Source organism: Chiloscyllium plagiosum, chromosome 30, assembly GCF_004010195.1.
Source record: "Chiloscyllium plagiosum isolate BGI_BamShark_2017 chromosome 30, ASM401019v2, whole genome shotgun sequence".
NCBI classification, from domain to species: domain Eukaryota; kingdom Metazoa; phylum Chordata; class Chondrichthyes; order Orectolobiformes; family Hemiscylliidae; genus Chiloscyllium; species Chiloscyllium plagiosum.
In genome coordinates this window covers 25,987,357-26,005,302 of record NC_057739.1, presented here as the reverse complement: position 1 = coordinate 26,005,302, position 17,946 = coordinate 25,987,357, and the positions used below count along the sequence as shown (strand labels likewise).

Below are 17,946 nucleotides of genomic sequence, written 5' to 3'. Positions count from 1 at the left end.
ATTTAGTGTAATCCTTTAACGCCACCGACTTGCAAAGCGTTTTCTTTCTCTCTTTGATTGACGGGTCGCAGTAGCGCGGACTCCGCGCCTTTTCTATCTGGACGTACCGCCGCCGCCGCCGCCCTCCCGGATACCTATTGGCTGTCGGCACGTCACCTCCTTCCTATGATAGCTGCGTTTGCTGAGCGATTTCACTTTTAAAGGGAAACTGCTTAAGGTGTCCTGGACCAAAAAAAAAGAAACATTTCTACAGTTCAACACTTTGAACAGAGTTAAAGGCGCAGTCCCATAGTGAGTGAGTCACATTGTTTTACTTTAAATCAATCGTAAGCCTATCGCACGTGTGCGGTTCTTTACTGTCTTGCTCCCCCTCCAACCCCCCCCCCCCTCCCCAGAGCCCCTTTCCATGCCTCTGCAGGTCTTTTTGTCCCTTTCCAGAAAGCTACCAGAAAACCTCAGTTATGTGGAATAAACAGAAAGCAGAGATCCATCAGCTGTCTGTTACAGCGGGTATATCAATTGCATAAGGCAGGTCATTTCCTGACAATATACAGATCAGAACTGGGACTATCAGCTGCTTTTTGAGTTATCGATTATCAATTCCCTTAAATTGGTTTAGAATGACGGATTCAACTGACCGAGACAAGTAAAGGCAGGTGTACCCGTTACTCAATGTCTCTTAACAAAACCAATCCAATTCTTCAAGTGCATCCTCAACAAGCCCTTTAACGAGATAGCAGATTCCAGCCAAGCCTGGGATCCATAACTGCAGGCTGAATACACAGCACCCTACAGGCTTTTTAAGTAATAGTTACCCTGGAACAAGACAATACATCCTGTACCTATATGAAAGCTGTTCATATCAGCGATGTCTGGCTACAATGGTACATTTGAGAAAATTGGATTAAAGTTTCAACGACATTTACAAGTGTTGTGAACTGTGAGGAAAAGAATGGCGGACGGAGGTGGAATGGGTGGACATGGAGCAGATAGAACATTATGTAGGGAAGTGACACATGTTGGTAGGGGCGCAATTCACAATACTAAAGGAGGTGCAGCGCTAGAGAGACCTGGTGGGATATGTGCACGGTGATGGTGACAGAGCAAATTGAGACGTGTTGGAATTCAGGGTTTACAAATAGAGAAGGCAGGTCAGAAGGTGTGATGAGCCATATTAAAACAATAGTTCGGTTTCAACTCGCATATTTTGTCCAAATCTCAATTTCGAACTGGTTTACCTCCAGTTATGGAGGTATAGAAAAGGTTTCCAAGGCTGAGAAACATCCTTCATCAGGGTAGGAGATTGGACAAGCTGAGATTGTTTACCATAAGGAAGTTGACAGGGAGAATTGAAAGTGGCTAAAATTATGAGGAGATCAGACAAAGTAGATCTTGAGAATTTTTTCCTTTTGGAGGAAGGTTAGGGAACCCGGGTACACTGGTTGAAGGTGTTTACGATAGAAGCAAGGGTAACATAAGGAAACCGCCCTTTGTTCCCGAATAGCCAGTAGTTCGAGTCTGAAATATGATGGCTGAGAGACTGGCGCGAGGTTCAGTTGTGGCTTTCAAAAAGAAATTGGATAAATATCTCAGGAAGAAAAAAACATTGTTGGATTACTGCAGCAAGGATTTCAGAGTGCTGGCCCGGACACGGCGGGCTGAATAGCCTCTTTCTGTCTTAAAATCACTGCATGCTTTTATGATAACATGAACAATATAGGCAGTGCGGCATGCTATATGTGAAGGATAGCATTTCAGATTGCCAGTGTCCCCATGCCAAATAAACGACACAACACCATGTTATCTCCAACACGCAGATTTCATCTGCCCCAGTTTACAAATCCGTTTCGTCTTATGCGCGTTGCTTTGTTTTCCATATTTTAAACTCTGAGGATGGGAACAGTTTAGGTACCAGAACGTGTTGATGTCTGGTTTTAGCTTATCTTCAGAAGTATCTTCTTAACAGCACCACCTCACACTAAGCACGATTTGATACAAGGTAGTGGCCAGATATGGACACAACTCTCCAGAAACTATATTAATTTCCTACGACAGAATCGACAGTGCCACCTCTCAATTTCACAATGTAACTGATGGACGGCTGTATATTTAAAAGACATTGAATTGCGAATACAGCATCATCCGTTTTTTTTTCCCAAAAAGCAACGAAACTCAGATTGAATTGTGTAACTGTCAAGCTTGTACTACCTGTGGTGGAATATTGCACACAACCTTGTGCTGTACTCTATTGGTGACAACGTCATCAGACTTGTATATATCCCTCAGCAGTAGTAGCCAGCTGAGAGGGACGGTCAAGTTTAGGTCTGTCTCTTAAAATATTGTGCGTGTGTATGAGAGAGAGAGAAGACAGAGAGAGGGAGATAGATAGATAGATAGATAGATAGATAGATAGATAGATAGATAGATAGATATATAGAACAAGAGGGAGAGAACATGAGCCAATATGATTCAGTTGTTTCAGTATTAACCAATTTACAAAATCCTGGTGCATGGGTGGGAGCACAAATCTAACAATGTATCCCGAGGTCTGGCGGATTGTACTGTGATGGTCCAACACCATTCTTGTGCATGTTGTCGAACAAGTTCAAGCTTTTCTACTTGAATAGTCATTTCATAAAACTGTTAAACCAACCCGCATACAGAAGCATGCCTTCGATTACAATAGCATGCTGACAGGAGCTGGATTAATGATCGTTTCCATTTCTCAGGACAAAACGGGGGGATAATTTGTAGAACGTTGACACTTCGGAAGGTCGTGTTTCTTAATGCAAATGGGAAGAAGTTATATGATTGGCCGATTAAATTACTGTATGTATAATAAGAGAAAGATATCCTATGTGTGACTGTGCCTGTGTCTGTGTGCGCATCTATGTGTATATCACTGGCGAGACCCACATGTCGCAAACTGAAAATGCAAGTACCTGTAGTGCACAGTAATTATGGGCGTATAACTGGATTAAACAAATTGTTAAAGCATTTTTGAATAATCCTGAGATAAACGGGTCTGTGCATTACCTCTATACTTACCTGTACTTCCACTGTAAACCTCCATTTCTGACAGATGAAACTTTATTCCCTTTTCGCTGTGCACCTATGGGGTAGCTTTGAATACGTCGCAGGGGTAAGTGGAGGCGAGTGAATACGCTGCACCTAGTCCTTTCTGCAGCTTCATCTCCCTGCTACCCCTGGGTATGCGGTTCATCCTGAACTAGAAATCATTCTAGTGCTCCAATTTAAATCATTTCTTTGACGTATACAGTAACTACAATTTTAAGGCGTCAAATGGAATGTAAACATATACGTCCGTACGGTGTACTCCAACAGTGAAGATCTTGTATCCTACAGTAACTGAAAAAAATGAGTCAAACATTGGCCCGGTGCCATGTTTTCGTTAAATCCCCAAGACGTGGATCCCAGGCGTGACGTCTGAACTTTCTTTTTTTTTGCATTGCAATTAAAATAATTCCTCTCGGAATATTCACACGACATGTATTGCAAATATAGCTGATAGCGCCAACAGAACGCACGGTGGGTGTGGGGAATCTTGTCTGACAACAGACTACCACCAGATCGCCTTCAAAAACAGAAATAATCGTGTTAGTCCAGGGAACAGAGCTTGCCCAATCAGAACAAGATTAAACTTGGAAATCAAGGCTTTCTGCAGTGATTACAAAGAAGCCGGGGGCCATACTGGATACAGCTGTAATTCAAACAATAGCTAAAGTGAAACCAGCGCCACATCTAATCCACAGAGTCAAACATGTATATACTGTATGTGTGCATTTATCCTGCAAATCGTATTTGTCCACGGTTCTGCCTCTCTCAATTTGCAAAGTCATGGTTACATGGAATCCATGTGTAGGGACAGGCCCTTGGCCGAGTTTCTGCTGCCATTTCATCCATGGTGCTAATTACGGGTGGGCATTCTCACTGTTTACCATTGGTAATCATAGTTTAGTATTTTTAATTTGATGACATTCAAATGTGCTCTGCTTTCACTTCCATCGCACGGAATCATATAAAGATAGAACAGGTTTAAATTGACTATGGACTAGTAGGTTTGAAAAAAAAATTGGAAATGTATTCATTAAATTGATTGATAAGGGCTGTTCTCACAGTAAAACAGGAGTATGTGTGTTGGTAGGTGTTGATAGTATAGATTGTGTTAGCAGGTTGGATTTCGTGCGACGGGTAAAAGGTGACAGGTGAACAAATCGTAGGCCTGGAGCTGCTAGAAACAGCCTCTCTCTGTAAACGTCACCATCTCTCCAGTACCATCTGCTGTCAGCCGGCTACCACACTGACACACAAAGGTACCAGCTTCCAACCAGTAACCGTGACTAACTCCTAACAATAGAATTCAAATCGCAGACTGCTTAATCCACGGGATCGAGGTTTGCACAGATAACTGACAGGTTGTAGATTAGTTACAATTATCTAGCGAATCTCTTGATATTAATATGTGACACACCTATCACTATATTCCTCCCTTCTTAAATGATTTTATCTGAATAGAAAATGCAAGTACTTCATTTGATCGAAATTGAACTGTGAATTAAAACCTGTAATTGCTTTAGGCTCCTAATATATTGCTTGATGTTGGTTTTGTGTCTTCATGCATAGTGATTGACAAGCTGTAATTAATCATCGTTATTGCTCTTGTAACTGTGCGTTTATTTTGAAGCGCTCATCAGTAATTTTTTTCCAGTACAATAATTAGACGTTTTATTTTCGTGTGTTTTTTTGTTCAAATCAATTGATAGGATAATAGATTAAATTGCAAATAATATGCTTACACGAACTATTTAATGGTGCATTAACGACACATTTTGATTGCCGGAAACCCCTGTGAATAATATTTAGATTTCCAGCCCTGTTTCATTCCCTCTTGCAATGTCGGTTGTTAGGCTCATCTACATTTTGGTTTGCTAAACAGTCGCCTCTCTCCTCCTGTGGAAGGAACCATTCGTGATGGTCAGTAATGGAAAGTTGAAGTGATTGCGTCTGTTTGAATTGAGACACTTGGTTGGAGAGGAGAGAAAGGGGATGTTAACAGTGATAGGCAGAAGGGACACCACATTTCACTCCAGTGTATGGCTTTGCAGTGCATGTTTATCGACTAAACGGCCTAACTTTCTCAATGTAAACACATCCTAAAAGCACACCGGCATCATTACAGTCACAGCTTTACTTTAGACCAGCAATCGGAGCGGTGAGGGGAACTCAGATTGATTCTCCAAAATAAAGTGTTAAGCGTCTGGGGTCTTTTACCTAGGGCAATTTCTGCTCACTGCATCAATTCTCCACTCCTGTCCCACTTCCCAAGTCTGAGTGGAAGGCGTGCTCAGGTTGGGCTGCAGGAGGCGCTCACAAGCTTGCAGAGAACAACAAGGGTGTACGATGTGAGCGGGACGGTTCTTCCACGTAATTAAGAACTGTTACAATTCTCCCACTAATGGCTCGAGTTGAAATTTAGCTTACGTAAGCATTTGACCTCTTGATCCCAGAGAAATGTGAGGAGCTTTTTATTGTAACTGTACAACCACAAAGCAACCATTCAGACTATGTACTCCTGGTAAACTTCAGCAACATAATTTAAATTAAACAATATGTGGATGCCAGGCAGTGTATGTCAGGATTGTGAAACCTACCTACTTTAATTGTTAATACGTACTAACAACTTCATCTGTCATGGTCTCAGTGCCTATATTTCATTTCAGAAACTGGATCCCAAGACGTGAGGAATGCAAACTCTACAATACTCCGTGAGCTCAATATCAAACATAAATACAAAATGAAGAAGGTATAAATCATAAATTATTTTCCTATTACCACTAATGTGTAGTTCAGTAAGTAGAGTGCTAGCTAGGACTAAATAACTCTGCACGTGTCATGAGCGGAAGATTTCAGTTCAAAGTCCCACATGTTCATGCTCTGAATTGGCTGGAGTCTACGATACAACTCGACGAATTTATAAAAAAGTGATCAGTGTCTCCCTCACTTCTCTGAACGGACCTATACATAGTTTCCATTCACCATGGAAGTCAGATGAAACCATACCAGTGACATGAATAATTCATGTTATTTTAGAAAGACGAGATGCACAGACTCGGTCGCTTCGTTTTTTTGAAAAACAAAGGCTCTGAACGGTCAGCTCCGGGTTTGGCATTTCAGGTTGCCCGATGTGGTGAGGAAATTGATTCTGAGGTGTTGAATTATCAGGGTGGGCCAGTTCAGCCCGAGTCCTCCGGCACTTTCCCATTTCAGCCGCCCAGGCACACACAGACGATGCTGGCAGAACCCGGCCTCTGCTAAACAGTTCCCAGTTTGTTTTTCAACGTCATTTTCTTTAAAAATCTTCCAAGCGGAGCATATTTTACTAATAAAGCTGTTTGATTATAATCATATGCCTCATATATTCCTGACTCGATTAATATCTATTAATTAGAAAATGCAGCTTGTTGAGATGGTTGTCAGCAGCAATGCATTACTTGCATCATTCCTCCTGGTAGTTAACAAGTTCATGAGTGTCCAAATACGATACAACTGTACCTCCGTGTCTGTGTGCGTGTGATTCACTGGGGACAGTATCTGACTGGATTGAAATATCCTGCTACCCCTCCCCCTCCAGCACTCTATATTTAACACTCCAAAATTATCATATGCCAGGATAATAAAAAAAACGCCCAATCTGATTTAATTAGATGCGAACGTTATGATCTGGATAGTAACGATTTGTCTTAACTGGTTAATTTGATTAATCATGGAGACCTATGAACAAGTCGAAAAGAGGGCCTCATGTACAACTGAAAAAAACGTCAGTGAAACTAATTCAGAATTGCGGGAGATTCGCAATTCCCGATATATTTACACCAAGGTATAACAAGGATCAGAGTTGTATGATCCATTGCGTTGCCGTTACTCGCTGATCAGCTCAGCCACTATGGAGTACATTCATACAATGAGCAGACTTAGTTAAAAACAATCTTTCAGGCGAGTTTACAGGAGGCTGCTGATAAGAGGTGGACGATTTCATAATTTCCTCTCGACATCAAAAGGATTCAAGACGCTTAATGTATTCTTTCAAGGAAATATTATGTCGCTCTTTAAGTAAAGAATCCCATTTTATTTGATGTGTTTCTGCACGTTTCCCTTTTTTATTAGCAGAGTTATGAGGTTCGCTGCAGGGAGTATTCGTCTGCGGGAAAGCTGTCTACAAATGAAATTTTTAGACGCAGAAGTGTTACTGGAATGTTCAATGTATTCGCTTTCTTGGTTCGAACAGCACACAACAGTATCTGATTACCCCGCGGGCTCCGGGAGACCCAGCATTCCGGTCTGAAGTAACAACAAATCAGCGAAACGATGTTGTTTCCCCTTCGAAATGATGCTGCTGTTCCTCTAGCCTGAGTCCTAAAATCGCCCAGTTAAAGTAGAAATGGGAGGGTCGCTTCCCCGATCCTATTGTTTGGTTTGAAACATTTCCAGGGTTTTTTTTTAAATAAAGCGATTGGAACTTCAGAACGGTCCAAATCTATTCAGTTTATAACATTCCCGAAAATGTGAGCGCGTGGGGAGTTTTTCAAAACCGAGTTTCAGTTCTGTGTCATGAGCCGTCACTAATAGATTTCCAGTGATACGTACAAAGCAAACAACCAGGAACTTGTCTTCTTCTCAAATAATTCTATATGGAGCCGAACCGCTTCATCAATCGCTCCCTGGGTTCACACTTTATCTTGATGTTAAGTTCTTTATTTCAGAATGTGATTTTACACAAATGTATAATTTAAAAGAAAACTGTGTTCCAAATTATGAAAAAGGCACCGATATTGCTACATGTGTGACTTTGCGAGTTCCTGAATACCTGAAAGATTCTTAATCGGCAAGAAATAAATAACGGGGACGCATGGCAAGGTCGAGGTGTACACCTTTAACTCTGTAACGCCAGAAGAAGTTAATCGAAGTGAGAGTATGGAACGCAAAAATAATCATTTAAACATTCAGCGTTGTTTCCACTAACTGATTCGGCCAGCAGAGGTTAGAAAAAACTTCTAAAATGCTTTTCTTCTTGAAAATGAGTCTTATCGTTTACGACACACGCGTTTTAACGTGTATCTTATTCATTATTGGTAATAATTGTAACTTCGTATTTTGGAACGTCTGAGAAGTATATCTGCTATACTCGAGTTTCCTTGTCCCACTTCTCTTTAAATTTAGCCACTTGCAGAAAATATTCCTCACATCAACCCTGCAACCAAAAGGTCGAGAGGTACCTTGTGCCATTAATTAAAACTCAATTGAACACTTAAATGTTGCGCTTGCCTCATGATAGGGAGAAGCCAGCCAAAATGTCCAAGGGTCCACACACATAAACGCTTTCAAACAAAATTAGAAAGTACACTTCACACATTGAGAACTGACCTTATTCCAAAAGTACTTTTACATCTTTGCACATCAACTCAAGGAGCAATTAGCTGGTCGTTTCATTAATTAACTATTCCTACTGGATTATACTGAGGGCAGGCCAGCACACTCCATTGTAGGAAGATGTGAAAAGAATAGAGACGTATTTAATAATTCTCCCAACGAGAAAAGGAATGCAGCGAAATGACTGAATTTGCGTTTTGTTTAAAAAAAACTGCTGCTTTGATGTGAAACGCGTCAACATCTTCCACGGGAAAGTAGATTAATTAAGTGCCAACTCAAACATAAAAAGGTGAAAGGTCAGCTATACGAGTTGAGTGCGATTATGACCATTTTAGTACAGCCCAACACAATTTCAACGCTGTTTATGTAGGAGTGGAGAGTATTCAAATCGAAGTATTTTTGTCAGTTTTACAAATCCAACCGGAGGTGCATTTAATTTGTGATCATATTTTTGTTTCGCCAGACCACCATCGCTTTGCCACATCATGCGGGGCAGGAATCTTGTTCTTTTAAGGGCTGAACCTGTTTGCAGCCGAGCTCGAAAGGATCGAGTCTAACACAGTTTACTTACCTCAGCGAGAACAGTTTATACAATCAAAGGCTGTTTAACCTCAAACAGCACACTTCTTTGAGACTTGGTAAATATGCAGGACCAGTATGAACCAATTTCTATATTCCTTGCGTATACTTGTGTTAATCCGGATTATTTTACACTGATACAAATTGAGAGAATATTTCGACAGGTGTCTTTTTCGTTACTGGTAGTCACGTTATCAGTTTAGTGAAAGGACGATGTGTTTAATCTTACAAAGTACTTTAGTTATCACTGATCTCATGAAACTATATCAAGGGCCCAATGTTTTATTTTTATGCTTTACAATCAGCGTTCAACAATATAATTTAGTTCACTTTTGTGTCAATAAGTTAAGAATGTGTTCAGGTCTTTCTTGATCCAAATAAACTCACATATTTGGAGATTGTGATTTAATTTGAATTTTGGCGATTAGGCAAGGTTAAACATTGGTGGGCTATTAAATTCTCGCTAGTTAAAGTACACAGGTTTCAATTCACTCACACGCATATGTTATATATGTAAATTTAGTACAGGAACACTGCCAGCAGCTTAAGTTATTTCTTTTACTTGGAAATTCATCCGAACTGAATAGGAACGCCCGTTATTTGTGCAAGAAGTTACTGACTCTGTTTACTCGTTTTGCTTAATAAGTAGCTGAAACTCACACACCCACCACAGGAACCAATCTATTAAATGGACTTGTTCACACCTCTGACCACGTGTACTGTGAAAGCTACACTGTAACTTTTACTGCAAGCCACTGTTTGGAAAGCAACTCATTACGTTTGTGGTCGAAGCAGTTCATTTAGGCCCCTGACATAGACGTTTAAGGCCCAAAAAGATGTTACGGTGAACACCGACGAACCCTGTTGTCAGCCGCATTGTGTTGGGAGCTGTCTGGTCAGCTGACTACGTCTGATCCTGGATATGAACAAGTCTGTTGCAGTAACTGGTCCCGGTTGTACAACAGATTAATCATTAATTCAGCCTGACTGACATCTGTTGACCAGTTGTTACCTCTCCACCCTAACAAGGCGATTGGCCTGATAAAACAGTTCAAGCATATTGGACTTTACAATCATTAGTTACTTTAGTTAATCAATTGAGAAGACCTGACCGGTCAAGCCATTAATACACAGTAAACCAGAATAATTAATACTGTCTGTTAACATTGCAAGGGTGATAAGGGGTCAACTGTACAGAACACAACTGTGCCATTGATAGATTGAAGTTTGGATGCGAGCCAATGGGGAACTATGGGTTGACCATGGAATTAGACACGAGGGATTTGTGTAAGGCTCAATATATTCATAGTAATGGAGAGAATAAGATGCAATATGAAGTAGGTATTGATTGTTTACATTTTAAAAGGTTCCAAATATCGATATGGTGTAGCAAGCATTGAAGCGAAAGGAGCAAATATTTAGAAGCTAATTTCCCAATTGCCGATTGAGGGAGGCAAAAGCCTTGATCAAACATTGAGAGCTAGCGGACAGGGTGAGTTATAAGAATAGTCAATGATGCGAGACATTTGTAAACATTTGTGTTTCACAGTTTGGATGAAGAGACCTGGTTTAACCAGCGCTCCGCACCTGCTGCCACTTGCTCTTGTAAAACGTGTCATTTGTTAGATTTTTGGGACTTTTCTTTCCTTTGATTAGGTCAACACTAATTCAAATTCAATATTATTTTCTCTGCGTATACATAATTTCTGATTTTTGAAATCTGTGGGTAGATTTACCTTTGCCAATCTGTGGATCCCTGCATAATTGATATTGTTAGATTGGTCTAGTGGTAATGCCCATAACCTATTAAAAGGTGGTTTTATTGTGTGATGGTGTGGGAAGGGTGAAATGCAACATGAAGACTTCCTGGACCATAGCTAAAGTCAATAGTGATTACTGACCATAGTTTTGTTTTAATACACAATTAAATCATTACTCGGTGTAGAGGTTTGCAATAGAAAGGCCATCTTTCTGGCTGATTAACTGCTTTACAATCGTAATCGGTAATTCATGACGTTGAATAGGTGTCTTTCCAATCCATCAAAAAGCCAGTGCAAGCTGTCAGCGATTGATGTGTCTTATACTGTCTCATAATATGATCTATGCTGTACATTTTGGTTGTGACATCAATTCATTTCACACTTGATTCATTAATGCAGTCCATGGATCAATCAACAGTTTGGGTTAGCTAGCCTAACTAGATCTACTGTATTTCACGCCTTTTATTCTAATCGCTCACAAGAACCATTTTCCCGTTCTCTTCGTGATGCTTATGTCAATTTCATTCAAGAAACTGAAGTTTGCAACAATCCACATCCTTAAAGTGTACTAACTTCTGATGAAAGGTGTCAGAGGTAATAAGTACAGCTACTGTGTTCAATCACTCTATAAACAATGTGTCGAACATATCCCAAACCACGTCATTTTAATCTACGAAACCATAGCATGATATTTGAAAACACACTGGTAGGCCATATCTACAGGGTTGGTATAATTTTCAATGACAAGTAGTATATGGTGGAAATCTGACAAGTATAATTCCAACTTGTCAATGTGGCACTTGATTCCAAACTTGCGTTGAAAGATGGATTTGCATTTGCAGAAATTGATCACCCGGGAGAAAGTTCATAGTGCAGTGAATATATAAACAGTTACCTGATCGCACATTTAACGTGGATCGCAAAACAAAGCCTTGGCCAGAAACACATGGTGAGATGCTGCTGCTGGTCATAAACTGCTCTGGATCCAAACTGCAATGTTATCCAATAATCCGTAAAATTAACATCTTTGTGACATCGTTCACAACCTATAAGCAATTGTATCGTTCCATTGATGTTTAACTTATACCAAGGAAGCAAAGCAAACGTTTACTTTCGTTCTTACTTTATATATTCTAGGATGCCACTAAGTTAAAGCGAATGGTTTGTACCTTTGGATGTTAACTAGTTTAATCAACACGAGTGTTATTGTGAGTGAAACTGAATATCCTACTGGGAAGAGGAGACTGACCTCACTGTACTCAGCCTAGTTTAGAATTTCTTAATGATAACAAACACAGATAAATACATAGTTTCGGATTTGTAACACATTAACGTGGACTTAAAATAAAGTTTCTATAAACCGAATGTAAATGCAAATGGACTTACAAAACGATAATGTTCCCTTTGAAGATTTTTTACAAACTTGACAACAAATCAGATCTGCACATCTACTCTAATATGGTACAATACCAAGTTTAACTCTTATGTAAGTTTTACTTGCGTTATACTCAAATGTGCATTTCATATCGGACTTAACTCTTTAAAATAGCTTATTTCTTTAACATCTTTCGATGTGACAGAATTACAAAATTCAGTCGCAACAGAGAATCGTGCTTGCCTGAAACTCAACAGTTCCATCATTTGTTAAACATAGGAAGCAAACTCTTTGGGTAGTTAAATATACCCAGATTATTTCGAAGTTCTGAATGGTTGCTCATCTTCATTTTACAATTAAGGATAAAATAAGCATAGTAGATCGCAGTGTGCATAATGCTCTTTTATTTTCATAAAGATCTCACCAGATTTCTTGTCCTGGACGAGATATAAAGCAACACACATTCAATGAAAGTGTCCGATTTTGAACGTTCCGACCTTGGTGAATCAAAGAACTGTAAATGTGTATAACTATAAACATGTCACTGGAGGTGGACATTGAAACGACCGAGATATGGATACCATATTTCTGGGAAAGCAGGAGCATGCCGTCTGCTCTGTCCTGACAGTGGATATGGCAATGCTAATAACGGGAAAGCGCTCTAGGAGCAAGTCAAACTATCTGGAAGCGACATTTGGATAATTAGCCACCATTGAACGGTCAATCAAGCGAGCAGAAAAAGCAGAACAAAACCCCACAGTGGAGTTGCAAAACAAAAGAAACCTCACTCAGCAAAGGATTAACCGTTCTAAAGCGATCTAAATGCTTTTCTACTCCAAAGGTCCGGTACCCACTATAGCGCCGGTAAGCTAATTGTATTCTGGTTCGGTTTGAACTACCTTTTTCAATTAAAAAAAAAACACACCAAACGGATCTTACAACTGCAGCAATACATCGGATCATTTCTTTTCACTCTCAGTACTTTACAGCATTCAGTTATGTCTTGACAGAAAACTGCACTTAATACTTTGACCCAAATATTGACAATAGAATGGTCTGTATGCCCATGTTATGTGCAATTACCATCACTGTATGTAATTTCACATCTATCTGTCTTCTTAACGCTACTTCATGATGATGAGGATTAAAATCAATAACCTTAAAGCGTCCCCGGATCTACATAATAGTGTTGCAACTGCTTAAAGATCGGCCTCGTACTACACGGACCTCATGCAAATTAAAACATGCAGAATGCTTAATTGAATAAATACATATTTAATACATGCACATTCTATCAGGGCATCATAACGTCTGGATGTTGGTTTATACATTATACATCATTCTTATACACAGGATGTCTGCAGGCGTGTATGAAATATGATATTGCAACATTCGCAAACGATTAATGCATCAACCAAGCATAAATTAATCACTGGTGCTAAATCTTCACACTCTAATAAATTTGCAGTTGACTCGAATAACATCACGCCACCATTGGATAAATGATGCCTTACCGCCAACCAGCGTCGTCCTCTGCACAGAGATTTCCAGACTTTGTCTCCTCACGAGCCTGTAACCTGGCTGTTTACGAGCACTTGGATTATCTACTGTTCAACCTTCAGTAACTCAGGCGAAACGCCACATTCAGCTGTGATCTAGAGCCTCACTCCCTTTATAATCATTGTGTATAACTGACCTCTGACCCAGCCGCATCGTCAAACTCCTTGGTTGCATCAATTCTTCATCCATTTTTGAACTTTATGAAATAGGATCGGGTGACTTTTCCTGTTAAAAATGTCTGTGACAGTCGAGTCAATCACGTTTGATCATGATCTCGGTATCGCCAAAGACAACACACCTCACATTCGTCAGTTTTTCGATTGTGGCTTGCACAGTAAAAAAAAACTCGGGTTTAAATCTGGCAACTCATTGGACAACAATGAAAAGAAACGTTTTATAATGGATTGTAATTAATCCTAACAACTGCTTGGCGAGGTTTCAAAGAACTATCTTAATAATAGTAGGTACCGGGGACAGGGTGTTTAAAATGTTAATGGTACTGAAATAAAACGTACAATTGTTGGTATAATTGTTGCACAGCCAGACTATCTCAGGATAGCAAAAGACCCCATGCACCGCCCGTTTAATAAGTTCAAGACATGCCCTTTACCTTTATTTCCCTTAGACTCACTCAGTGGAAATCAAATCCTTCCGATGAAGTGCTATACCGGAAACGAATAACTACTTCCACGTCGGTTGCGTCTATTAACAGGAAAAATCATGTTCGCCCCATTACAACAAATGGTTTTTATTAGCTTTTTATGGTCAGCCACCTCATCTAGCAAAGCCTCTTGAAAACCAAGCAGTTGTCCTTTCTAACGGCATTAACCTGAGGACAAACATCGGGTCGTTAGCGAAAAGAGAATGTCGTTTTGTTTTAAAAAAGGGATTTACAAACTTGCAGTTATGAGTTGAGCTGATACAAACCGGTAGAGAAGGGCGGCTGGCAATGTCTTTAAAATGCGCGCAGAGGCAAAGACAGAAAGAGCAATAACTACAGCTAAAACGAAAGGGTTGATTATTACTATGAACGTGCACTCCTTGATGGACAAATGGCTGCTCCTTTGGGGTTTTGTAATTGCTATTGATTCTTAATCTTGTAACAGCTTTTATTTTATTTACGCAATTGAGTTAGAGTTTATTTTCTGCCACGCGAATTGTCTTTAATCTATTCTGTCACAATCCACATTTCCAGGATGTAACTGAACGCTTCATGTGCCCGGTTATCCCACACAGCCTCTCCCAAAGTTCTGTGGTGTCATTATTGTGAAAACAGTCTGTTTGGAAGTGACAAGAATGGTAAGCACGCACTTCATTTACATCATTCATATTACATGAACCCACTTAAAGTCCCAACGTATGACAGCGCTCTTTCACTCTAGCAGTAATGTAAGAGAAGCAGTTCAGCTCTCAGGCTGCTTTACCTGCATCCATCCCAGGTTGGCATATCTGAGAGAGCAGGACGAGTCGGTTTAAATTACCACTGGCTCTCCTGTGCACAAGCTGATGACCCGAGCTCTTTCACATGATGCATTAGAAATGACATTCTGATGATTGACACTTTCACAGACGCTCTGAAATTCATGTGCTGCAAAACCTTACATCATTTGGCACCTTGGCAAATCTGGCTTAAATATGTTTCAATGTTAATATCAAGAAATGACTATGCATGTCGCTTTAATGAACTTAAAACAGAATCACTAACAATATATCAACACAATTGACAACAAGTCCTATATTGGAGCGGCATTAAAAATGTAAACACGTCCTCGAATTATATACCATTAACTTACTTAAAAGGGTCATCTGTGATCGTTTCCTTTCATTGCAACATTGCATTTAACGTAGTAACGATTTGAAATTACATATAGAATTATATTCATAAACCGTAACATTTGGTGTTTGTTGGAGTTTTAATTTATACAACACTTAATCGCTGTTGTCCTGCATTTAATTGGACTTACAATCGCCAATAGCGAGATGTTAATCAAAATAAATTGGTGTTAAACAGTAAATCATTAAATCTGTATTGCAATGTAAGTGTAACTAATGTGTTTTGACTTAAAGCAACTGAATGCAAATAATGAATCTGTCACTGAAGATGTGCTCATTAAATAAAGCTCGGTGCACCAGGGTCCGTCAGATAGAAATTACACTGTCACGTGTGTAGGGGGCGGGGGAGTGCTTAACATAATAGCATGTTAAAGGCGGGGGGGGGGGGAGTCAAGGAAGACGGCACGGAAAGAGAAAGCAAAATATGAGACAAAACATTTCTTCAAGAAATGTGCAGAATCAGTATTTAAGCAAAAGAGAGCTTTGGATAATAACAAATACGCCTGAAATTGCATCGAACGAAATGGTCCATGCTAAAATAGAAACATTCGACCAGGATCTTGAGTTGGTTTTGAAATTTCCCAGAGAAGTAGAAACCTGAATACGTAGTCAGCTCTTGTCATAGGCCAGGTTGGAACCAGTCAGTGACTGCTCAGTGACATACAGTCCAAAAGTCTGGACACAATGCCAGTGAGAGGGAACCTTACCAAGAAACTTTTCCCCTAAGCTATGCAATACCTCGCCAAATATAGGACGCTGAAGCTTTTATCTAAATTAAAATTGATGGCCTATGAGCCATTATGGTTGCAATTTCTCCGAGGTATCCAGATTTTTAAAAAATGCCCGATTTTAGAGTTACATTGTTCACCAGAAGACCAAACACACTCAGGGATTATGATCTGGGTTTCAAAGCAACCTCCAGATCGGAGTGGAACCGGAGCAATCTCTTTTGCCAGTCAGTGAAAGATGATGTTATTCCTGCCTTCTCAGATTCCGAGTTTGTACAATAATGTCAATCTTGAACAATTAGCTGCTCAAAACATAATCACTACGCATTGCAACCATCCTCGTTTAACAATCGACTCTAAAGTCTGTAATTCTGTTTGTCAATGTCTCTCTCTGCTCTTTACTCCCAATCACCATTCATCAATCTTTTTTTCTCTGTCAGTTTTTCAATAGCCGGTCAATATGTTTCTATGTGCTGCTAAGTGGCACACGTACATATGATCTTACCCCGGTTTCATCTGGAATTGTTTCCAAATGTAACTTTACAAAACGTCGATTCTTTGGGATATAGTACTATTTTGCGCAGTCGTTGAACTTTCGCATTTGCGACATAACTTTGGAAAGACTCCAGCTTGTTCGATTTGGAGAGGAAGCCTGCCTTATATTTTGTTGCAAACTTACTGACAATTTAACTGGAAAAGATAATCTTGGCACCTACACTTCTTTCTGACCGACAAGACAGTACAGAGACAACAAGAATTCATTCAACTTTCTCCTTTCTTACAAACATAGATTTTCGTATCAGTGGTCAAGAGCTTGAACATGATGCCGGTGCTGGACTGGGGTGTACAAAGTTAAAAATCACACACGACACCAGGTTATAGTGCAACAAGTTTATTTGGAAGCACTGCTCCGAAGATGTTGAAGTCAGCTATAAAAAGACACACCACCGACGCTGGACTGTACCCTTCACAAGATCCATTGAAATGAATGCGCAGTCCTGCCAACTTTGATGTGATTTGTTAAATGCTGAAGCCACCCCCATGCGATATTCCCCTAGCCTGACTTCATCCCAATTGTAAAGACAATTCCCCCTCAAACTGTTTTTTTTTTGCAATGCATTACATTTCCTTCAGTTTTGATTTTTTTTCTCTGTCTCATAAATCAATGCTTTATTTATTTTCCCGAGTACCCTCTCGCTTTCATCTTGTTTATTGTAGGTCCATAATGATTGTTTCATTACTTGTCCCTTCCTCCTCTTGTCCTTTTTCATTGTAAATATCCCTTTCCCCTTCTGCCTTGCCGGGTTCTTCCCTGGTGGAAGAGTTGGTGGTGGGTTATTTCCACCAACGCCCTCAAACATGACCCAGATTATGCCTGGAAGTAAGACTTCAAACCATTCCATCTCAGCTGAGATGGGGCATGGACGCGCTGACTGAAGCTTAAGGTATTAGCTATGACACCATCAACACAAATATTTCCAAATAAAATAAAACAAAGAACCGCGGATATTGGAAACAAAACCAGAAATTGCTGGAGAATGACAGACAGCATTTGGGGGAAGAAAGTAGAGTTAACTCTTTGAGTCCGGCGGCTCTTCAATATTTCTAACGTTCAGCGGCCTATGTTAAAACACAGTGACTCGATTTTCCCCGAGTCTAATAC

At 40.0% G+C, this 17,946-nt stretch overlaps 1 long non-coding RNA gene across 3 annotated transcripts; it reads left to right on the top strand.

The window, feature by feature from the left end:
• The first annotated feature begins 210 nt into the window (after positions 1-210).
• On the top strand, positions 211-17,119 carry LOC122564835. Of its 3 annotated transcripts, XR_006316018.1 has the most exons (5): positions 211-295; positions 5,742-5,824; positions 8,912-9,086; positions 14,918-15,021; positions 17,074-17,119. It is a non-coding gene; the product is annotated as an uncharacterized LOC122564835 (long non-coding RNA). The 3 variants fall into 3 exon arrangements; XR_006316017.1 differs by lacking the exons at positions 14,918-15,021; positions 17,074-17,119 and having other exon boundaries at positions 8,912-9,380; XR_006316019.1 differs by lacking the exons at positions 211-295; positions 14,918-15,021; positions 17,074-17,119 and adding an exon at positions 4,186-4,436 and having other exon boundaries at positions 8,912-9,380.
• Positions 17,120-17,946: the final 827 nt, after the last annotated feature.